Here is a 25,321-nt window from a genome sequence, read left to right as displayed (position 1 = left end):
TCTCTCTCTCTCTCTCTCTGATGCTATGATTTATGGTATTGCACAATGGTGGCTCTCATTTCCACTTCTAATCAGAGATGGCATATTGGGGAGAAAATAAAGCTTTATGTACCTTTCTTCAAAAATCACTATCTTGTGCGCTTCATAATAGCTACAGCTGGCTGGACACTGTAACATGGTGTTTGCAAACATTTGTCTGAATTCCAAATTGCTCTTCAGCTCAGTGGCATTCTTGCCTCTTTTCATTTCCTATTCACACAAAAAATTCACACAAATGCATTTATGTATGTGCTACATATCTGCTGAATTTCCATTGTATGCAAGGATACCTGTATTCTCATGTGAACAAATGAAAACATCCAGTAACCACACTACTCAACAGCCAGGAATAGCTGTACAGTTTTTTTTTTAAACTTACAGTTAACTGTTCATTCACTGGACAAGTTAAAAGAACAGAAAACAAGATCCTAGAAGATTCTGAAGATGAAAAGCATGGAAAAGCATAGTTTGATTAACAAATAATGGTCATGATCATCCTTGAAGTTATCCTGCACAAGCTGCATTGACAATATGCAGTTCTGGACACCTCTCATTTGGGTCAATGTGGCTCATGCAAAACAAATGTCAGGTGGCTCATATCCATATCTACTGTGAATTCACCCTTCAAGAATTCACCACAAATAACTGTGAGCTTAACTTGCACCCACATTTCTTAACATGACTTATTTTGGCCAGTTTACATTGCCTACATGCTCGGAAGCGTCTATTCAAGGAAATAATGCCAAGAATAGTTGGGTTCATGAAGCTATACAGAGATACTAGTAGTAAATCCCAATTCAAAAATCTGACACCCCTCCCCCATAACTATATGGCTTTTAAAATTGGTGGTGGTGGTAGACAAGTAGTGGTGGCGGGGGAAGCTCTGAAAATTCAGTGTAATCATGCTGAGAAAGCAGTGTAATGCAAACAAAAAATACAATCAGATGCATCTGAACAGTTCACTGAATGATCAGTTCCCTGCTCCAGAGTGGCAAATAGGACATGAATTGAACAAGCAGATGCTTGAGTGTGCCTCTACCTTCAATTCATCTTTGTGAATCAATTAAAAGTCAATTCCAGAAAGAACAAGGATGCCATTTTGACTTTCTAATTCAGGTGCAAAAAATGTTTCGGGGAATACTAGGATCACCTCCCTAGTCTACAGAACAGGAACATACAGATTTTAGTAGTGGTGATTCCCCAAAATTCTCTTTTTTAAAGAGAAAACCATTATTCTTATTCTTATTCTCATTCTCATTTTTCTTTTCTAAAAGAGGGATTTCTCTTTCATTCGCTTTGATTTCCCTTTGAAGAGAAATGTCAAAGAGATTTCTCTTTGAAGATAAATCCATTATTTTGTAATTTCAGCCTTTGCAGTTTTATGTAACACACCATAGGATGGTGCTCCAACAGGATGATAGGAAGGAGATATTGCCTACCCTTGAACTTCTACAGAGTGAAATCATGACATTTTGCAGAACCGCCCTTGCTTGAAATTCCTCTGATCAGAATTGCATTGATTAGAAACAGACTTCAGATTCCTAAAAAGAGGGAAGGATGCTGGATTTCAGGGAGAAATTGGGTAAAGAGGAATTAAGAGAATTTCCATTAACAATGCTAGATGTTAGTTTCTTGAGCTCCAGACGTTCACTTGTTGCTTTGATCTCTGGCTATCTTTCAGCCTTCCTATAAGCTTCCCTCATTCCACCACCACCCCCGCAATTCCACCCTCCTTTTAAGAGAAAACAGTTTGTGGTCTTCAAAGGGAGTGTTTCATTTTTTAAAAAAAACAACAACAACCAAACCTTCTTCCATTATTTCTCTCAGCTTATTGTTATGAGCAGTGAAGGAAGATGAAATGTATTATTCATTGCTACTACTCATAAAATCAATACCTATCAAAATACAAATACAATTCAGAGAAAATGGCACTTGTTGAGCACAGATCCTAATAATGAGTACGATTTCCCAACAATTTCTTAAATTATTTATCCAGGAGATGGGTACTTACATATCCCGGAGAGAATATTACATGTCTCCTGTCACCGTCAAGTCCAATGCAAAATGCTAAGCAGTACACCCTGGGTTCCAACACCAAGAAACTAATGCTCTATCAATACACATCAATCAACTAAAAAATTCCATTGTATTGTTCATGTCAACCAGGATATGTAGAAAGACAATCACTTTGCCAAAATGGAACAAAAGATTAAGATTGAGCTGCTAGAAATCAATTAAAAATATAATGGCAACTGTGATGGAAGTGGTTGAACAGTCATCACTAGGAATACAGCTAGCTTTGTGCATTATTAATCTGCTATAAAGCACTTTGGATTTAAGGAATATTTTACAAACTTTTACCGTATTCATCCTCATAAGTAGGATAGTATGGTACAGCTCTGTTTCTCCATTTTACACAGGATGAACACACGGCTTCCAAACTGGGTTGCTAACCACCAGGTGGGGCCTGGCGATTTCTTGGAATTACAGTTGATCTCCAGATGACAGATATCAGTTTTCCTACTGAAAATGGCTGCTTTGGAGGGTGGACTCTGTGACATTATACTGCTCTGAGGTCCCTTGCTACCCCAAACTCCTCCTTCCCCAGGCTGTGCCCCAAAATCTCTGGGAGTTGGCAACACTGAGAAAGAGAGTTGCCTGGTCTATCCTGGCAACCAGTGGGGGATAGAGATGGGGCTTTCCAGGAACAGCAACATGTCTACACACTGCCCATGTGACCTGGAAGTGATGCTACCACATCTGGGATGCTGGGTCAATGCTCTGGTATTTGGGCAAAAACTCTATGGTAAATTTGGCATCACTTCCAGGTCACATAGACATGTTGCTGCATGTTAGAGGATTTTTGTCTTTTTGGAGGTAAATTTCCCCTCACCGGCCAGCTGATCAGCAGCGGAGAGGTGGGGTATGTCACCAGGGGTGGAGTCTGGCAACCCTATTTCCAAACTTCTTAAGTTCTACAGATTTCGGGCCTCTGGAGGCAATGTGTATTATAAAATGAGTCTGGTCTTCTGAAATCTAGTTGGCAGAACATTCAGTTTTGATCTCAATGACCATGGTTCACTCTTTGTGCTGAAGGAGAAATTCTTGTGCAAATGGTTCTGTCTCCCCTTTAGAGCCATCTTCTGTACAGTAGAAATTGTACAGGCTTGTGAGAGCACACAAGATAATATAGTCTTGGGGACCATTCCCAAGGGATATAGAATTCCTCAATTTTGACTGAGTGGGGTCCAAAGAATACAGAGCAATCTATACATCAATTTGTACCTATACATTAGACTCTAATGTATTAATCAATATGATTGTGGGAACAAATTTTATTTATTAATTAACTGTAATTAACTGTATTTTGCAACTTGCAATATGGGTACACACAGGATTCCCACAAAGATTACTACAGTTGTATTTCCTTTGTTCTCCCATTCCTACTGTGACCTCTCTCCAAGGCATGTCATGATGAACCTGTAGTAACTTACACAGCACACAAAATTAAGGCTGGAAGGAAATGTAGGAGATTCACATTCCTTACAATGATCCCTTGCACTGCCAATATGTCCTTGCATGTACAGAGGGAGAGGGAAACAGCGAATCTTCCTGATGTGGATACAGCACCCGTGCTCAGATTGGGTTAGACCCTGTTTCTTATGAAATGAAAAGGAAACTATCAGGCATGGTCTGTTCTTCTAATCACTAAATCATACCTTTTGTTTTCAATCAAATATAGTGCTTTCAGATTTTTCACTAAATATCAAAAACTCAGGAATTCAGCATGGGGGCTTTATGTGAGAATAAGGCTCTAGATTGCAAACTCACATTTACTGCAGCACTGCAAAGCAGACAAAAAAAAAATGCCATCAGTACTTCAAGCCAAACTTCCCTAGTCCAGCATTCTATTTTCAACAGCAACCATCCAGAGCCAGTGAAGTGTAATGGTGAAGAGTGTAGGACTAGCATCTGGAAGACCCAAGTGTAAGTCCCCACTTGTGACATGGAATCATCCAGTCACATTCTCTCAGCATAAACTACTTCACAGGATTGTTGTGAGGATAAAATTGAGGAGAGGAAAATGATCTAAGCTGCTTTGGGTCCCTGTTGGGGAGGTAACTGGGATATTAATGAAATAAATAAATAAACAGACCCCTGTGCAAGCTCACAAACAGGACACTAAATTTATGGCAAGATTCTGGTATTCAAAAAAACTATTGTTTATGATTGGTGCACATGGCATATTACAGGATTTTGTAGGCAAAAACAGACATGCCCTCTGCCTTTAGGAACTTGCATGCCCATAGTCATGGAGGTGTCATTTTGCTCCTTTTCCTAACACCATCTGAGCTGTAGGCCATTACCCGTGGTAGTGAATCCCACAAGTTAGTTACATAATTTAAAGTAAGTTGATGGCAAATGGGGCTTGAGTTGCAAGCTGGGCACATAAGGACACTGTCACATGACTGCACAGATGCTCCCGACTCAATATTCTCAAAGTGCCACATAGGCATTGTGAATTATGCCTGTATCTGCATGGCTGAATCAGCTTGTGGCTCTCATTGTCTCCCTTCAGTCTCATTATGTCATATTTCCAAATCTATTCCATTTGCTGAGAACTGTCCTTAATTTTCAAGCACAATTGCCCCAAATTAACCATGCAAAGGGTAGTCTTCACTCTGAATGTCATGGCTCTTTAAAGTTCAAGTCAGAATTTTAATGATATTTTAACCTTTTCTATTAGCACATTAGGGGGCCCTCAAACGATGGCTCACAGATAACGTCTTGCAGAGCTGTAGAATGGAACCTTTGAGAACTTTGAAGGGGATGGGGAAGGGGAGGGAGATAAAATGTTGGAGGAAACCCAGGAGAATGATTACCACGTAGATCTGTTCCAATGCATATGGAGTTAGGTGAATGCGCAAGCTGGAAAATTAGTGCAAAAATTAAAAAAGGAACTCCTTTGGGATAGAGGTTTATAGCACAGAAAATCAGCTTGGAGTGAATTAATGATTCATTATTATTAGCAATTATTCCAATGAACTTATCACATTTTTGTACAGTGTCACCTGTGCTCTTCTAACATATATGCAATGCCCCTCTGACAATGTGCTAAATAGTGAAACATAAACAGCATAATATGTAGAAGACTTAAGCATCCTTCCGGTTGTTTTCTCACAGGATGAGAAAGTAATGACAGAAGCCCAGGGCTCAGATGACATATCCGTGCTGCATCTCTTTGCCATATCAGCATGGCCCCCATTTCTGGGATGGGCAATGTTGGAATGGAGAGCAGCCAAAGGGTGGGCTCCTCCAGTCTCTCCTGGGATCTCTCCAAGCAACAAAGCATCAAGGAACCGAGCCATGCTGTGGGGACTCATTTTCTGCTTGTGTAACAGGAAAAGGGATCTTTACACAGAGATAATGTTCTCCCCAAAAGTGTTTTCAAATAAGTGTATTTAACACTGGGGAATTTTGAAGGTATGGTTAAATTGTCACTCTTTTTTATCTGTGTATCTTACTATTGTGGTGCATTTGTTTTATACAATACAGTGGGACAGTCTGTTCCCCCTCTGATATCTGTGTGAGTTGGTTTAGTCTCATGGGGTGGAGTCCCTGCTGGGTTCTCTGTGTTACTTAGATTGTAAGCTGCATGAGCTCCCCTGTCTTAAAAATGGTGGCATCCATCCTTCTTGCTAATAAAGGGATGTTCTTTTGAACACACCCGTCTCTGCTGTGTGAATCTGAGAGCAGGAGCCTGAGAGTAGGAGCCCTGTTCCTGACCTGCAAGCAAAAGGGAACATCACAATCATTGCTGTAAAAGAGAACCAAACACTGTGGATGTTTAAAAAGCTGTTATTGTAGGTCACCACCCCTTGTTGAAAGACTGCTTCATAAAAAAAAAATGTTGATTGATCACAAAGTACCAATTACTCACTGCTCTTATGTAATTCATGAATAATCAGGGTTTTAAGCAGAATGAGAATAATCTCAGGAAGAAGGTTTAAATCTGGCAGCATTGTGGCTGATGGTCTGTCTATTTTAGGGTTGCCAAACTCCAGGTGGTACCTGGAGATCTCCAGCTATTACAGTTGCTCTCCAGATGATCAAGATCAGTTCCCCTGGAGAACAAGGCTGCTTTGGAGGGTGGATTCTATGGCATTATACCCTGCTGAGGTCCCCCCCCAACCCCACTCTCCCCAGGCTCCACCCCCCAAACCTCCAGGTATTTCCCAACCAGGACCTGGCAACCCTAGTCTATTTGCATTCAGTATCTTTCAAATACCACATGACCATGCTTAAATTTCACAATGGGGAGATGAAAAATCACACCTGAAAGCACTCTTAATAATCTCAGATATGTGGAAGTCTGATACAGTTTGTCATATGCCTACCTGTGGGACTTCAGAAGGCACAGTCCCTACTGAGCACCCCTGGCACCACCACTTTAAGTCACTGGGGAGGTTTACCCCAAAAGTGTCCCTGTCTTTGTGTGCTCTAGGCCCCAGTCACACGGGCTGGATAACATGGGGGGAGGTGGGGCTTTTTGCACCGCCGCAATTAGAGCTGCCATAATGCGATCCCACGCATCGGCGGCACGCTACGGTTCCTTCCCTCCATGCCTGCGCATCAATGAGGGGCCGGAGGGAAAAGCCGCAGCCGGCGCAATCACACTGAGGGACTCCGGAGACAGCCCGTGACAAACCGGTTGCTAGTACCTCTGAGCAGGTAGTTTTTAATCGTGCATTTTCGGCGGTACGCCATGGGTTTGCCACGGGTGCGCTCCACTTCCCAGATGTTGCTGTGTGATCATGCCCGTATAATCCACCATGCACTCATCACTCTCCCGCAGCAAATCCTCCATGTGAACGGGGCCCTAAATGCGCAGCTCTGATTATCCCATGCCAGTCCCTACACTGTCTTCACACTGGTTGCCAGGTGGCAGTTATAAAGGGTGATCCACTTCTAACAGAGGTGGAGGATCTGACTCCTATTTTGGAGTGAAAACTAGCTTGGTGTAGTGGTTAAGAGTGATGTACTCTAATCTGGAGAACTGGGTTTGATTCCTCACTCCTCCATATGAAGCCAGCTGGACAACCTTGGGCCATTCACAGTTCTCTCTGAACTCTCTGAACCCCACCTACCTTACAAGATGACTGTTGCTCCCCCACCCAGAATAATGAGACAGACAACGGTTTGGAATAAAACAAGGGCCACTTTATTAACTATTTAACAGAACATTGTAGCAATACAACTAAGCAAGCATGGAACAGGCAAGGCAAGCGTCACTCCCTGACCAACCTCCTTGCCTTTGAAGGGCAGGTCACCCAGCTCTGATTGTGAGCCAACTCTCTGGCTCGTGACCAGAAGCCCAGCAAACTGGTTGCCCTCTAGGAGCGCCTACCCCTGAAGCCTTCCAACCTGCAGGGAGGAGTCTGCCCTAAAAGGTTCCCAGTGGAGTTGATCACCATTCCCCACCCCGGACCCTGAAATCTGAAGGCAGACCTGATGACCCCCTGTTCCCTAATGGGATATGCCATAAGGTGCTCACCAGTTCCGTTTTGCTTGCACAAACCTGCCACAGCCAAGGTCAAGCCTCTGCTTTGGCCTTTGCTCCCCACTCAGCATCCTAATGCCGACCTAATCCCTTGCTGCAAGTCCTGTAAAAATATCCCATTGCCCTTGTCTGACAAATGCACCCCGTCGTCTCTATACAGGTCCGGGAAAACGACTTGTATATCGGGGTGCGGCAAAAACATACCCAACCCAGCATCCATGGCCTTTCTCAGCTGCCTGTTAACTTTGCGTCTGGTGCAGTCAATACACCTGGGGTCCTCCAAGTTTTGCCACACCTGGTGGGGCAGTATGGCTGACCATACTATCTTCATGCCGGGCCACCTTGTTCTTATCCTCGCAAGATCTGCCTCGGCCTGCAACATAAGGACCTTGCCCTTCAATAGACCCAGGTCATTGCCCCCCAAGTGTATTACCAGGATGTGAGGAGGAGGCTCCTTCCTTTCGTCAAATAGCAGAGGAAGGAAAGCGGGCCAACACATGCCCCTCCTCCCCAGCCATTCCACTTCCGCCCATGAACTAAGGCCAAACTGAGAGCCACTGGATGTCCTTCTGGCCCGATGAGCTGCCCAGAAGACCATGCTGTGGCCACAGACAGTAACCCTTTGTCTCGTTCTGTGGCCTGCAGCATCTGTAAAATAACATTATTAATAAATCAGCTAACCTTATGGGATATTTAAACAACGCACTTCCGGACGTAACCCTTGTAGCAGCGTGACTTCCAGCAACCTAGACGCTGAATCTCGCTGCCCGTATACCCCATGGTCGCTGCCGTTGATGCAGCCCCTATCCGGAAAGATTTTTTTGAAAGAGTGAGTCCCAAAGTGAATCCCACCCAATCCCAAGAGGGCTAATGCCTTCTGAGTCAGGCTCCAAAATTGAAATTTGGTGAGGGGAGTGCCATCCCTGTGTCGGAATAGGTAACCCAGGCCCTCTCCTCTCAAGGCCAAGTAATGGCTCAAAGCCTCAACTGGGCATAACTCAACTTCTCTATAACCTTCCCCATGCCACGCTGGTCAGTCTTTGACCGTCGTAGCCTAATTCCCACTTTGGAGTCTGAAAGGGAAACGTCCCAGTGTTCAAGAGCTAGGCCTGATACATCCTGCCGTGAGCCAGCCACCAGCTCGCTGATCCGCAGTGCCCCCAAAAAGGCAACCAGTGATGCAGCGTGAAACAGGGCAGCCTCATAGCCATCAACGCACAATGTCTGCCACTGAGTCCTGAGCCCCCTCAATATTGCTGGGGTCAAAGGCTCTCTGGTGTCAGCTACCCTGCCGCTCTCCGTGGACCAGCCCTTGAGCATCTTCCGGATATAGAAATCGCCCGTATTGTCTACGTGCCCGGAAGCCTTGCTGGCATAGGCCAGCACAGACAATTTGGCCCTGATGGAATGAGCTGACAGGCCTTTACCTCTTAGTTTAACACAGAAATGCATTAAATGAGGAACAGGTATGGGCCAAACTTGCCGCAGTCCAGCTCCCTCCCTGAAGGACAGGAACTGCTTACCTGCCCTCAAATAAGCTCTGCATGTGGAAGGGGCAAGAGCCAGGCTCATTGCCCTATCGGCCTCAGCCCGCCAATCTGCCACACCTCGGCTGGCATACACACCAGGAACTGGTCGGCTTCTGGTGCCAGCTGACGGAATCTCTCCATCTGTTTTTGAGAGAGAGCGTCAGCGACCCCGTTATTAACTCCCGGCACATGCCTAGCCTTGAACATTATATTGTTGTGTAAACACTGCAGAGTAAAGGCCCTAACCAAAGCCATGACCCTGGAGGACTTAGACGTCAAGGAGTTAATTACGTGTACTGTGGACATGTTGTCGCACCAGAAGTGGACGGTGTGGTTGGCGAACTCCCATGACCAAATCCACACTGCTGCGACAATCGGAAAAAATTCCAGGAAGGTAAGGTCTTTGACCCACTCTGCCTGAAACCATTCCTCAGGCCAGTCCCCAGCACACCAGTGCCCCCAGAAATAAACTCCAAAGCCGGAGGAACCCGCAGCATCAGATGCAACCTGCAGCTCCGCTTCGACTAGGAGGTCCTCATGCCAAAAGGACACCCCGTTGTATGAACCCAAAAATTGGAGGTCATCCCATATCCCCTTGGTGACCCTAGTCCTATGATGGGGGAGACGTAGACCCCTCATAGACTCGCAAAGTCTCCTATCAAAGGCCCTGCCGGGTGCCACAGCTTTGCATGCAAAGTTGAGGTGACCAACCAACTGCTGTAACTCCAACAAGGTTATTTTGTTCTTTTCCCTAGCTGTGTCTATTAATGTCTGCAGCACAGTTAATTTATCCACAGGCAATCTGCAGAACTGCCCTACCATGTCAACTTCTATTCCCAGGAAAGTCAAAATAGGGGACAGGCCTTCGTTTTTTTCCTGAGCCAGAGAAACTCCCATTGACCTGTGCCCCTCTTTCCTGCCAATAAAAAATCATCAAGGTAATGGGCAGTACTGCTGAGACCCGTCCTGTACTGCAAGGCCCACTCCAGAAAGGAACTGAACCTCTCAAAAGCAGTACAGGATACAGAGCAACCCATAGGAAGGGCCCTATCCATGTAAAAATTGCCCTCAAAAGCAAATCCCAGGAGCTCAAAGTCAGCTGGGTGGACAGGAAGGAGGCGGAAGGCTGACTTAATGTCACATTTTGCCAATTCCGCTCCCTGTCCACAGCTGCGCACCACCCGCAGGGGTTGATCAAAGGAGGTGTACCTAACAGAACACAACTCCTCAGGTATCGCGTCATTCACCGATTTGCAATGAGGGTAAGACACGTGGTGAATGAGGCGATATTCTCCAGGTGCCTTCTTTGGCACAACTCCCAAAGGGAAACCCTCAAACTGCTAACTGGGGGCCCCAGGACCAGTGTTCCCTCTAAACTGAGTTAGTGTGAGCCAGCTCACAGTTTTTTAGCCTCCAGCTCACACATTTTTGTCTTAGCTCAGGAACGATGGCTCCAGAGCAAACTAATTTATGCAGCAGCCAAATCTCCTGCTCACAACTTGATTGCATTAGCTCACAAAGTAGAATTTTTGCTCTGGACTCTACCCTCCGTAAATTCCTTGACAATTTTTCCCCTAACTATTTGCTCCATACCTTGCACTGATTTCAAGTTAGGAGCCATGTACGAAGTCCTAGAACCCTGAAAAGGTATCCTGAACCCCAACCTAAAACCTTCCAATAGGTAACTGCGATCCCGTTGGTTTGGATAGTCCTTAAACCAACGCTCTAACACTTCCAGCTTTATTGGGCTAGGTCCCTTTATCAGGAGGGGTGTTAATGTCGGCATATTGTATTATATGTATGCAAGATGACAGCCAGTGATGCACACATGTCAGATTAAACTGATCTGGGTGACAGGTAAGACTGTCATGTGACAGGGTCACCAGATGCAAGTTGCACTAGGTTGCATCAGCTAATTAACTATGTCACCATGAGTTGGCAAAATGACTCTGATTGGTGCAAGTACTGTATATATGTAATGTAGTCCAGAGGCAAGTGTTCCACACCAGTGGAAGAGTGTATTGCGAAGCACCTTGTCGGTCAGTTCTATGAACCTGGGATACCGCATGGTGGAAGGACTGTGTAAATAACTGTAAATAAAAGCCACTGTATATAGCTCAGATACAGCATCCTGATATTATTATTATTCAGACGTTCTGCGCATGCCGTCAGGGTTATGGGCCCAGCACGCTTCCGCTGCGCTACTGAGCTGGAGTACAGTTGGAGAAGGCTGCACTGAGCTGAGGAAGTTTGCCAGGTCCAAATTGGTGAGCTACAGCGTGCATGTCTTCGGAGGAGGAAGAGGACGTCTTCCAGGCAGTAACACAGTCCACGGACGACAGCTCGTCCCAGTCCGGCTCGGAGGAGGCGGGAGAGACAGAGGACGCCGTCCAGCAGCAGATACCAAGTGGAACCGGTGAGCTTATCAGCATGGCTTTGGCTCCAACAGCCGTGTTTGTTGAAAAGCTGAGTTACACCAATTATACAGTGTGGGCTATGAAGATGCAGCACTTCCTTGTAAAGGAAGGGCTGTGGACATTTGTTTCAGCCCCCCCAGCGGCTCCCACGCCAGAGGAGAAAATACAAATAGACAAGGCACTGGCTTTTATAGTCTTGAGTGTATCGGACTCACAGCTGGTTTATCTATTTGGGAAGACCTCGGCAAAGCAGGCATGGGACGCTCTGGCAAATATTTATGTACAAAAAACCTCAGGCTCAATAATTACCCTCCTGAGGAGATTGTACAGGACTGTTATGGCAGAAGGAGATGATTTAAGAGGGCACTTAGACTCTTTAAATGAGTGCTTTCAACTTCTTACTGAGAGGGGCAAACAAATCTCTCAAGAAGACCAGGTCTACACAATTTTGTGCTCTTTGCCTGAATCCTTTGAGCCGACCCTGGCAGCTCTAGAAGGGGTAAAGCCCGAGGATCTTTCAATTGATTATGTGACCGGAAGATTGCTTCAAGCCGAACAGAGGGGCCGGCAGAGGGAGTTGGCAAACGGCCATCCTGGGAACAACGCCAGCAGGTCCGGGACGGCAGCCAGCTACTCCGGGAAGCAAGCCAGCTATTCTGGGAAGCAAGCCAACCAAAGCAGGTGTTTAGCCAGCCTGCAGCATACGAGTCAGCGACAGGATGAGAAAGCATCTTCGCTTCTACACGTGAAGGCACGCAGATGTTTTTTGTGCAATGAAACCGGCCACATCAAAAGATTTTGCCCGCGGAAGAAAGAAAGGGCCACCAACGTTCTCAAGGACGGAGGCGGTGTCAAGCCTCAACATGTGGCCACCCATCAAGCAACATTGGTGACAGCGTCAGGGTCTTCTGAAAGGGACAAATGGGTCCTGGACTCTGGCGCATCCCAGAATTTCACAAGGGACGCAAGCTTGCTGACTGACTCTCAGCCAGCTAGTCCAGCACACGTGAGTTTGGCTGATGGTGCACCAGCATCAGCAAATGTGCAAGGAACAATTTATTTTCATTGTTTGAATCATGCTTTTGAAAATGTGTTATGCGTTCCTAGCCTCCAACACAACTTATTAAGCATCGGTGAATTAACTAAAGCTGGGTTCAGGGTAACATTTACTGAACAGCAATGTGTGATACAGAAGGCAGATAAGGTCCTTGCCACTGGCAAAGTGGAGAATGGTGTATATATTCTTGATAACGTTCCAGGGCAAGTGAAAACTGTAATTAGCAATCAAGCATTGCATGATGAATGTATCCACATGTACCATAGAAGGCTGGGGCACATGTCATTCTCAACATTAGAGAAAACGTTTGCATGTCTAGGGCATGATAGGTTAAAGAAATGCCAAATGTACTTAGACTGTGATATATGCAAGCAGAGTAAATCACGCACACACCCAGTAGCTAAGGCTAGTCAAAGGTCCACAGATAAAGTATTGGCCCTAGTACACGCCGACGTAATAGGACCCTATCAAAATAGCTTATCGGGTAAACGATATGGGCTTTTGATTGTTGACGACCACAGCAGGTACTGTTGGTCATTTCCTATGCAGAGGAAATCAGAGGTATGTGAATTAATTAAGACATGGGCAAAAAAGGTGCAAAAACAGTTAGGAACAGAAATTCAGCAGCTTCAAACTGATTTTGGAGGTGAATTTATGGCTACTGATTTGCAAAAATGGTTAAAGGCACAAGGTATTGAACACAGAGTGGCTAATACAGCCTGTCCTCAGGAAAATAGCATTGTGGAAAGACGAGCAGGAATTATACAAACGGTGATGCACTCTATGTTATTAGATTCTGGTTTACCAAAGTCCTTTTGGGCAGAGTGCTTGAGATGTGCCACCTACAATGTCAACAGAGTTTGGTGTAGAACAATTGAAGACATTCCCTATAGGGCTCTCTATGGTAAAAATCCTTCTTTGAAGCACCTAAGAATTTTTGGGTCAAAGGCATGGGTGAACATACCTTTAAAGCAAAGAAGAAAGGGAGGTCCCAGGGCACAAAAATTAACTTTCATTGGTTATCAAACTGGAATGAAAGCATATCGTTTTGTGAACGCTCACAACATGTTGGTATTCAGCAGGTCTGCAAATTTTTGCGAGAATGCCAACTGGTCACACATTCATGCTAATGAAACTCCCCAGCAGATCATGTTACCAATTACTGACAGTACAGGGGGAACAGAGGTGAAGCAGGAAGGTGCCGAAGCAGCACCGCAAGTCTCTGATACTGGTTCAGGTTCTCCACAAATACCCAGAGTGTCTACAAGAATTACTAAGGGAATACCACCTCAGAGATATGGTATAAATAATGTATTTGTAAAGGTACCTGAAACATACACTGAAGTGTTATCTCTAGCAGCTACCGAACGCCAGGCTTGGGAAGCAGCAATGCAAACTGAGTATCAGTCTCTCAGAGCACACGAGGTATTTACTCCCACTGAGTTGCCTAGGGAACGGAAGGCAATTGGGTGTCGATGGCTCTACAAGTTAAAACACAAGCCGAATGGTGAGGTGCTCTACAAAGCACGTCTGGTCGGTAAAGGCTTTGATCAGAGGCAATATCAAGATTATGATGAAACTTTTCAAAGCACGGTCAGAAATGAAACAATAAGGGTTGCTCTGGCTGCGGCTGCAGCAAAGGGGATGAGAGTGAGACACTTTGATATTGAAACCGCGTACTTGAATGCTCCTTTGAAAGAGGAAATTTACATGGAACAGATACCTGGGTTTCATTCAGGGTCTGATACATCTGTTCTAAGGTTAAACAAAGCTCTTTACGGGTTAAAGCAGAGCGCGTTTGAATGGGGACGATGTCTTCATAATGCTCTGGTAAATAAAGGTTTCAAACAGAGTATAGCTGATCCATGTTTATACAGCAAAGAGTTAAAAGGACAGCTTTACTGGCTCTTTTATTATGTAGATGACCTTTGTTTATTGTACACGTCACAACAACAATTGGACTGGTTTACAGAAACATTAAGATCAGTGTTTAACATGAAGGATCTGGGCGAAATACAGAGTTATCTGGGTGTACAGATAAGCAAGAATGAACAAGGTAATTACACTCTTTGCCAAGAGCAAAAGATCTTGCAGCTCATTGAAAGGTTTGGCATGAGTGAAGCTCACGTTACTGAGACGCCTGTAACAGTAAACTACCTAAAAGAGGAGCAGGGAGAAATGTTTCCTCACAAACAGTTATATCAATCGTTGGTTGGGTCTCTACTGTATTTGTCATGCTGCACAAGGCCAGATATCTCTATAGCTGTGCATTGGTTGTGTCAACAATGTCAATGTCCTTATCAAAGAGACTGGGTTGCAGCAAAAAGAGTGCTCCGGTACCTTAAGGGCACAGCAAGTGAAAAATTAGTGCTAAAGGTGGATGCACAAACAGACGGTCTGTCAGCCTTCAGTGATGCAAGTTGGGGGGAAAGGCCGGATTCAAGGTCGACCACAGGGTTCACAATTTCTGTATTAGGTGCCCTGGTGGGATGGAAATCAATCAAACAGGCACATATTTCATTAAGTTCCTGTGAATCGGAATTCTCCGCTATAAGTGATGTAATTATTCAGTTGGAATGGTTTCACCAATTATTAAAAGACTTTTGCATAAAGTGTGATTTACCTATCAAGGTTTTTTGTGACAGCTTGGCAGCTGCTCAGTTGGCTAAAAATCAAGGGGTAAAAACCAGAAGTAAACACATCACGATCAGGTATCAGAATGTAAGGGTTGCTGTGTGTACAAATTTTATAAACATTCAGTACTGTAATTCTGAGGATAACCTGGCTGATTTATTTACAAAGTGTGTACCTGTAAATAGATTTAAAGTGTTAAAAAGTAAACTATCATTTGTATAGGCTGTATCTTGGGAGGCGTGTCGGCATATTGTATTATATGTATGCAAGATGACAGCCAGTGATGCACACATGTCAGATTAAACTGATCTGGGTGACAGGTAAGACTGTCATGTGACAGGGTCACCAGATGCAAGTTGCACTAGGTTGCATCAGCTAATTAACTATGTCACCATGAGTTGGCAAAATGACTCTGATTGGTGCAAGTACTGTATATATGTAATGTAGTCCAGAGGCAAGTGTTCCACACCAGTGGATGAGTGTATTTCGAAGTGAACCTGGGATACCGCATGGTTGGAAGGACTGTGTAAATAACTGTAAATAAAAGCCACTGTATATAGCTCAGATACAGCATCCTGATATTATTATTATTCAGACGTTCTGCGCATGCCGTCAGTTAAAACCCCCACCCCCTCCGGAGCGCTTGCCACCTCTACCAGCTCCCTGGCCCTTTGGCTTGAGGCAGTTAGCGAATGCACGGGAACCTGCACATAATGGACACTCATGCCGGAATGAGCATGACTTCTGACCACACGTCCCATGGGAGGTAACCGCCCAGCAAAGTGTGCATTGTTGAACCGCCTGCCCTGCCTGGGCGTGGGTACCCGGCTGGCTCTGTGGCTTACGCAACAAATGACCACTATGCGTCCTCTTACTCCCCAGTGTCCTGATTGTTGACATAATCTGCAACCATAGATCCGGGTGTATCCGGTCCCATCGCATTGCAGTATTCATGGCTGCACGCATACGAAATTCTTTGTCGTACTGCGACCATGCTGGGCTTGGAAAATCTGTGTAAACCTTATAAATAATATCCATGTATTGGAGCAGCACAACCACTCTCCATGGATGATGCCGAACTATCACTGTGGCATATATCAAAAATCCAGGGTACCAATTTGCCCAGGTCCTGTCCACCACTCGCCTCTTCAGGTGTTACTTCTCCCTTTCCTCTAGGTCCTCCCTGTCCTCCTCCCCCAACTCTTTATATAATAACGTGAATTATATAATAACGTGAATACATCTACATATTTGCCCTTCAGAATCTTCTCCTTCATGGCGATAGAGAGATGACCCCCAAGGGGCAGTGCCGAATCGCCCGATGGCATGGCGCCGGCTGAGACTGTATCATACAAAACAGCCCCCGTATTTGTGAACCCAGAACCTGTCTGTGGATATCCCCATCCAAGGCAAACCCGGGGGGGAGCCGGTGGATGCCCACAACTCCAGCCTGCATAATGGTGACAGCTTGTTAGCGCCACTCGGGGTGCGGGCCCAGAGGCACCCTGAGGGCATGGGCCCCATGGCCAGTATGAAGTACCCTTCTCACTGTGTCCTTCCTTACCATCAGTCTTTGGGGGCTCCTGGTACACCTCGACCTGAAGCTCCTCAGCGTCCTGCCCCTGTTGACCAGACGTTGACACGTCACCTTTGTCCCCACCTGCTTGTCCTCCAAAAAGGCCAAGCGGGCAATCACCTGTGCTTGAAAAGAAGCATTGGACTCTCCTTGTGTTCTTATAACCCCTCCGCTTGCCTGAGTAGCACCTCATTGCTTCTCCAAAGCCTCCAACCTCTGTAAAATAGCTACATTTACAGGGTCATCCTCCTCCCCATCAGATGATATAATCGGCAATGGCTGCACAGGGAGCCGCCTAGGCGCTGGCTTCTTCCCCTTGGCCTTCCCTTGACCTTTCCTAGAAGCCATAACAATTACAACAAATATTAAACAGTTACCTAGCAAATGTAACCAATAGAGCTAAAACTAAAAGCGACTAGGCCCCCAAATGAAGCCACTTAGTCTCCACCAAAATGGCTGACGGAAATGTAGGCCTCAAAATAGCCGCCTAGCTATGAATATATAAAATGGTCACCAGCAAAAAGTCCACCTCAAAATGGCCACCTGGAATTGCCACCCCCAAGATGGCCACTCCTGACTACCCTACCAAGATGGCCACCTCACAAATGCCCTCCTAAGATGGCCACCTTGTGCCTGCCCCTCAGAGCACCTAAAATGGTCACCCCTACCCAAGGCCGTTTTACAGATTAACAACCAATCCCCCAAGTGCTAACTGTTTACCCTATAAGTGTGTGTGGGGGGGGGGGACTGGGGCAAGACAAAGTGGGAATTGTGGCTCTACACAGCCTCACCAACTGCAGCCACAGAGTTATGCATGGGGGGGGAGGTTTGGGGTTTTTTATACTGAGAACGGTGCAGGGCCGCCACAAGCTGTCCCACAACTGCAATCCCCTGGCGCTGCCGTCTTCCTGCTGCCCCCCACTGCCACCGCCCCACGCAGAGCTCCTCCTCACTGAATTGGAGCGTCACCGCCACCCATGATGCCACGTACAAGCGGCCGTTTGCCTTGCAGTGGCTGATTGCCCTGTTGCAGCGTATGGCCCAGCTGCCTCCGCAAGTGCACAATCAGCTGCGATCGGGCAAGCGTTGCCCCAATTACTCGGCCGATGTCGCCGCTGCCGCCCAAATTAAGGACCCGCACTGAATTGGCCTGAAATCGGTGCCCTCTCAGTGCAAGGCCACAAAAAGGCCGGCACTCCACAGCTCTACTCTGCGTGCTCTGGCCCGAACGCGCACGCGGAGCAACTGCCAGGAGCAGGAGCGGAGCCTGGCCCTTTCAAATGGCCGGCTCCACCCCCTGCGTCAGGATGCATAGTGTCCTGCTTCATTGCCATCCCGATTCTTCGGGGTGACAAAACAGCCCCCACCCACCATCGGCATTGCTGGGCGGGTGGGAGCTCCGTTGTGGGGAGAGGAAGGGAAGGTGATTGTAAGTCACTTTGAGACTACTTAGGGTAGAGAAAGCAGAGTATAAAATCAACTCTCCTCCTCCTCCTCCTCCTCCTAATTCTGTCCCTGTTTTCTTATTCCTTCTGCCTCCCTGGCTAGTCTCCACAGACATCACCTGTATGACTCTTATCAACTAGGGAGAGAGATAAACCCAATGCTTTGCAACCCCCTCTGAAGTTTTGAAACATTACTTTTAAAGTATTTAATTAATAAATTATTTTGTAATTTTGTAATTAAGCTAAAATCTTTTAATTGGTTTAATAGTTTGATTCAAGAAATACCTCCATAGTGTTTTTTCCAGGCCAACATAATGGTGATTTAGACAAAGACAGAATTGTGCCAATGCTAGCACTGTTTGTAGCAATGGGGGATCAGTTCTCCAACTGACCAAACCCTTGGAAATTTACTGGGTTGCTATATGAAATAGCATGGATTGACTGTATTTGTTTAGGCCTTTACATTAAATGTTTTGACACACACAGATGTACCATTTGAAAAAGTGGCCTTATATGGTTTACACCCAGTGATCTCCACAAAGCAATATTCTACTAATCTCCCTGCTTCGCTTAGCAGCAGATTTACCATTCATAGGCGAATGACAGATTTACCATTCACTGCAGAACTGTATTAACATTTCCTATTGTATCAGGACCTCCCAAGGAGATAAGCCTGAGATTCGGCACTATTGCAATCATGCAGCTCCTATGTCTTTTCAGCCAGCCACTTCTCAGAGCACAAAATATCGTTAAGTAAGGGAGTTAAGGCCTGAGCTCACAAGTCACACAGCAGTAAACAAGGATCAGAATGGAGCACAATACACAACACACCAGTGCAATTCCAGACCTAACAATGTAACATCATTGCCACAGCCTCACAAGCATATCCAGAATACCTTACTGGTGCGGCCAGAAGAACGGATTGGTCCTAATACGCTGGGAATGCATCAAATATGATAGCTGCAACTAATCCAACTTTGGTTCTGAGTCCTGCTGTGTGAAATTCCCACTCATGGCCAGTGTTCCCTCTAAGCTGAGTTAGTGTGAGCTAGCTCACAGTTTTTTAGCCTCTGGCTCACACATTTTTGTCTCAGCTCAGGAAGGATGGCTCCAGAGATAACTAATTTATGCAGTAGCCAAATCACTCGCTCACAACTTTAACGCCAGTAGCTCAGAAAGTAGAATTTTTGCTCACAAGACTCCACAGTTTAGAGGGAACATTGCAATGGCTGTTGTGGTGTGTCTCACAGGTATCAGTCCAGCAGACAGCTGTGCAGGGTGGCAATCCTATGTTTTCACATTATGAGAGACATCTGAGAACACATCAAGAATACCTGCATTTTACAGAACTGCTGTGAAGCTATGAAAGGAACTACAAAACCAGGAATTATTATTTCTAATTAATATATCGCTTCCCTTATTACATTATTTTTAATTACTATGGATGCGTTGATTGCTGCCTAGCAGGCACACAAATGAAGAGCAGCTTGATGGTCAGAGATATAAATCTGTCATTGTTAACGGAGGAGCGATCATTGCTGCAACTGCAGGCATTCCCTGGAGGACCTATCTTCCAAGAACCCATGCTTTTGAAAGAAGAGTGTCATCCTTATTGATGTTCTCAGAAAATGCGCTTGTCTTCTTTACAATAGCACTCATGCATAACAGACATTTGTACATTCTTTGGCACAAAGATTATCCCTTGTTTCCGCAGTAGAAATGAGAATTCCAATGTCAATTTTTTTTTTAACCAGGGCTGAGCTCAGGTTACTAACCATTATTGTGAATATCTGAAAAACCCCTCTGCTTATCAAAACTCCTCCCCCCCAAAAAAAAAATCCTTGCAAAAATGGTTGTTGAAATTGCCTTGCTTTGGCATCACTCTCAAATTCCCTCATTCTTTATGTTCTTCAGTATGATTCGTTGTGCTTTTGTGTGACATCTGATCGGACTATATCCAGAGGTCATTTCAGGGGGAATCGCGGGGGATCGCAGTTCCCCCGGGTGAGGTACGGTGGGCGGGGCACATGGTGAAGCCCCGCCCCCTGCTTCCGGCCGCCCCACTTCCGGCCCTCATTCAGCCAGGAGGAGGCAGGAGAAGAGGGAGGGTAAGTTGCTTCCTCCCTGCCTGGGTGCGTGGCCTTATGACACACTTCCGATGATGTCAGGGTGCGTGGCCTTATGACACACTTCCGGTGATGTCAGGGGGTGTGGCATATGCTAATGAGGTATGCTAATGAGTTTCCCTAGCTCTTTTTCTATGAAACGACCCCTGACTATATCTGATATGTGATCAGTTCAGAAAAAGAAGAAACTACTGGAAGAGTAGAGAACATTGAAGAACCTGCAATATATGGAAATAATGGGGCCAAACAAGACTGGGGAAAAGGACAAACATTCATGCAATCTAAATAATGGGGGTTGTTCTGTTTGAGGTAGAGGCACCAAATTTTCAGCATAGCTGGTGGTGCCTCTCCTGAAAAAACCCCCAAGTTTCAAAAAGATTGGACAAGGGAGTCCAATTCTATGAGCCCCAAAAGAAGATACCCCCATCCTCCATTATTTCTAATGGAGGGAAAGTATTTAAAAGGAATGCAATCCCTTTAAATGTGATGGCGAGAACCAATGCTCCCTCTAAGCTGTGGAGTCTTGTGAGCAACAATTATACTTTGTGAGCTACTGGCATTAAAGCTGTGAGCAAGCAATTTGACTACTGCATAAATTAGTTTGTTCTGGAGCCATCCCTCCTGAGCTAAGACAAAAATGTGTGAGCCAGAGGCTAAAAAAACTGTGAGCTAGCTCACACTAACTCAGCTTAGAGGGAACACTGGCTCTCTTCTGGCTTATCGGGGTCACCTGGCAACCCTAGTGACATAACAAAAGATGTCACATCCTGGCTCCACCCCCAAAGTCCTCAGCTATTTCCTGAGTTGGACTTGGCAACCCTAGAACTACCAAGCTCAAAGTGTCCCAATTTTAAAGTAACAACTCATTTTTTACTCTCTTGATTTTGCATGCTCTTCACTTTTCTAAAGCTGAAACACAGAACAGGCAACCAAAATAGATGGTCTCTCTAAGCTATACATATACCCCTCTACTTTTGAGACCCTTGAGATATGGTGACACTAAAAATTATGAATTTTGATCCTATAATCAGGGCCGGCCAGAGGTTGTCCTGCGCTCTAGGCGAGCGCAGATGCCAACCTCCCGGCGGGGCCTGGAGACGGCAGCACGGCTGTGGGCGGAGGAAGGGAGAGCCGGCCGGAGGAGAGGTGGTGTCGGGGAGGGGGAGAGACATACCATCATTTAAAGGCTACGATTATCTTCTTTCAAAAATTCTGTGAGGGCCAAGTCCTGAAAGCCAACCTGACAGTGTCCTGCCTGTGCAGAAACCCCAGCTGGCTTCCCCCAATTTGGCTTTGAATTGTAGTGTAGGAGGAAGAGGGGCTCCTGCCTTCCCTCACACACCGTTCTCCCAAGTTTAAAGGCACTAGGGTTATTAGTATAACTTTGGGGGTGCACATGCACAGAACACACCTTATGCAGCTTCAAAGTTATGCAAATAATTCCCCACTAGAGCCATTCAGGCTCAGGAAACTTTGCAGGGGGAGGGCATGAGGCCCTCCTTCTCCCACGCCACAGTTCCAAGCTGAATTGGGTTCCTGCCAGTGTTCCCTCTAAGCTGAGTTAGTGTGAGCTAGCTCACAGATTTTTACCCTCTGGCTCACACCTTTCTGTCTTAGCTCAGGAAGGATAGCTCCAGAGCAAACTAATTTATGCAGTAGTCAAATTGCTTGCTCACAACTTTAATGCCGGTAGCTCACAACGTGGAATTTTTGCTCACAAGACTCCATAGCTTAGAGGGAGCTCTGGTTCCTGCAGGCTTTAAAAATAATATCCCCTGTTCTGGGCCTGTGGGGAAAGTGAGTCAGGTCTGGGGAACCCGGACCCCAACTCGACACAAAATGTATTGTGTAATTTGGCCATGAATGAACTTGCTAGCTGCTTAAGACACTGTTTTTGAGAAAACAAGATTAAGTGAAGAATAATAACAATGATAGATGAAATAGTTGTGAAATTGTAATGATAAGATATGCATGCAGAATACTAAATTGGAATTTTGTATACTTTTCTCTCTCTCCCTCTTTTCCCCTTCTTCTTTAGATAAACTAATAAATTCTTTTTAAAAAAAGACACTATTTTGCAGTGAGTGCTCCCCTTTAGGGGCTATGAAGGTGGTGCCCAAGGCCTTGTCTGTGGTGGCTCTCCACTTATGAAATTGATTTCTTAGCGGTATTTCAATTGTTCCTTTGGGTGCCAAGTTAAATCATCTTTTTAATTCCAATGACTCTTTGACTGAGCTATATTTATATTCAGGGCTCTAGTCGGGGGGGAGCTCTCAGGTACGGAGCTCCGGAAGAGAACCTCTAGGGGGCGGGGCGGTCACGTGGTGAAGCCCCGCCCCCTTCTTTACCCCGCCCTCTGCTTCGATCCTCATTCTGTTTGGGAATGAGGATGAAGCAGGAGGGTAAGTAGCCGGGCCTTCTGACACACTTCCGGTGATGTCAGGGGGTGTGGCCTTCTGTCACTTCCGGTGATGTCAGGGGGCGTGGCATATGCAAATAAGTTATGCTAATGAGTTATGCTAATGAGCTCCGGCAGCTCTTTTTCTACAACAAGACCCCTGTTTATATTGCCTGCTTAGGGTTGCCAGGCCCCTCGCTGCTCCAGTGCGGGGATCTGGGGGGCATTTCAGGGGTGGGCGGGGATATCCCACAACTTTCCTAATGTGATGATGTCACCTGGAAGTGACATAATCATGTTGGGGACACTGTGTGGTTGACACTTTGGTTTGGGGGCAAAATCTATGGTAAAATTGGGCTTAAACCATACAGTTTTCCCCAAAACAGGAGCATCCCCCACGTGACATCCCCAATGTGTTGATGTCACTTTTGGGTGATGTCATCATATCAATGCTTCACAGTGACATCCCTGTCTAGGGATGGGGTTTCCCCCGCTGGCCACTTGGTCCTGCAGTGGGGAGATGCCCCCGAAACCAGGGGATCCCCCAGTGGGACCTGGGGGCTGGCAACCCTGTACCTGCTGCTATCTGTTATTACTCTTTCATTTTTAATTGTCTTGTGGTTTCTGTTCTGGTAGTTACAATAATTTTGTCTTAACTTTCAAAGTTGTTTGTGGTTTTAGGCTTCTGTTAGCTATTTTGCAGGCTTTTTAGTAAAAAAGCAGAATAACAATACCGTTAAAAAACAACACATAAACACACATTCCCCCCTCCCTTTTAAAAAGTGAATGGATTCAACGACATGGTTAACTTTGGGGTTCACAGGCTGATGTTGGACAAGCCTGACATAATCTGTAAAAATGCAACATGACCTGGTCCAGCAGAGAACATTGTGCTCTGAAACTCACCATCACACTGATGCCCAATTTGTTTGGGAAAAAGCATCCTCGTCTCTCCCTTCAGCTTCCATTGGCTTAATCATTGCTCTTGTAACTTTAAATGATGTATTGATTTCTGTCAGAATTGTGGGCCTGTTTAAACAATGGTTACTGAAGCACAGAAGATTTTTCTTCAGAATGTAGGTGCTGGTTTCATTGGAGTGATTTGGATTTTTGTGTCTAAATACATGAAATCAGATGTATTTGTGTTCCTCAGGGATGAAGTAATTGCTTTCCTGGATTTTGTTTTAAATATATAAGTGGCCAGTTAAAGCAGCCATCCATGAAGGAAGCCATGTGCTTTAAGGTGTGTTTTGGAGCTTCTGATATAATTGGCATTGGGCTTCAGACAGCTGAACCTGGCCACTGAGAGCTACCACAACCCTAATATTGTCCCTGCCTGATACCACCCAGATCAAAACAACAAGGTCATTTCAAGGTTGTTGTTACTCCAAACGAGGGACAATTTTGCACCCTTCCATAACTATCTATGTAGTTTGCTTTTATATAGCCCTTTCTCCAAAGTGGTCACAGCAGCATACACAAATCTTCCTTCAATATTTTATCCTTAAAACAACCCTTTGAGGAACGTTAGACTAAGAGAGAATGACTGCATAAAGTTCAGCTGTAAAACTTCATGACAGACCTAGGATTTGAACCTAGGTTGCCCTATGGCTGCCAAACCCCTGCTGTGGAGAGGGTTCCCCTGCTCCCAGCTCCCATTTCCCACTGCCACTCAGAGCCGTGGTAGGAGTAAAAGAACATGAAAAAATGGCTGCTGGGCCAATGGGTGATGTCCAGGTTTCCTTGGAAGTGATACCATAGAGTTTCCTGTTATTCCTAGAGAGGAGTGGCATCACTTCCAGGTTTTCTCCTGGAAGTGATGTCATGCTGAGAGCACCCCCATGTCACCAGATCCTCAGTGTCCTATTGGTTGCACACATCCTAGCCTAAGAATCTAACCACTACACCACAGTGATTCCATTAGCTTATGTATAGCACAACATGGGGTCACAGAAAATAACAGTTTCCCAGCATATAAAGTCATTTAGTATTATTCCCATATTGCAACTATGAAGGTGAGAGAGAGAGAGAGAGAGAGAGAGGCTTGCTCAAGACCATCTTATTAGTGCCCAGGGAACATTTTAATGAGAATCTTTCCAAATCTCACACAGCCACTAAAACGGACTAGCTTTTCTACATCATCAAATTTCTTCAGTTTTGTTGTTGTTGTTCAGTCGCACAGTCGAGTCCCACTCTTCACAACCCCATGGACCAGCTCCCTCCGGGCCCTCCTGTCTTCCGCCGTCCTCTGAAGTTGGCTCAATTTCATGTTCGTTGCATCGCTGACACTGTCTAACCATCTCATCCTTTGCCGTCCCCGTCTTCTTTGACCTTCAGTCTTTCCCAGCATCAGGGTCTTCTCCAGTGAGTGCTCCCTTCTCATTTGGTGGCCAAAGTATTTGAGCTTCAGTTTCATTATCTGGCCTTCCAGGGAACAGTCAGGGTTGATTTCTTTTAGGATTGACTGATTTGATCTTGCAGTCCAAGGGACTCACAAGAGTCTTCTCCAGCACCATAGTTCAAAAGAATCTATTTTTCG

Source organism: Gekko japonicus, unplaced genomic scaffold (assembly GCF_001447785.1).
Source record: "Gekko japonicus isolate JY-2015 unplaced genomic scaffold, Gekko_japonicus_V1.1 scaffold151, whole genome shotgun sequence".
Classification (NCBI taxonomy): domain Eukaryota; kingdom Metazoa; phylum Chordata; class Lepidosauria; order Squamata; family Gekkonidae; genus Gekko; species Gekko japonicus.
Note: the sequence above shows the minus strand (reverse complement) of the source record.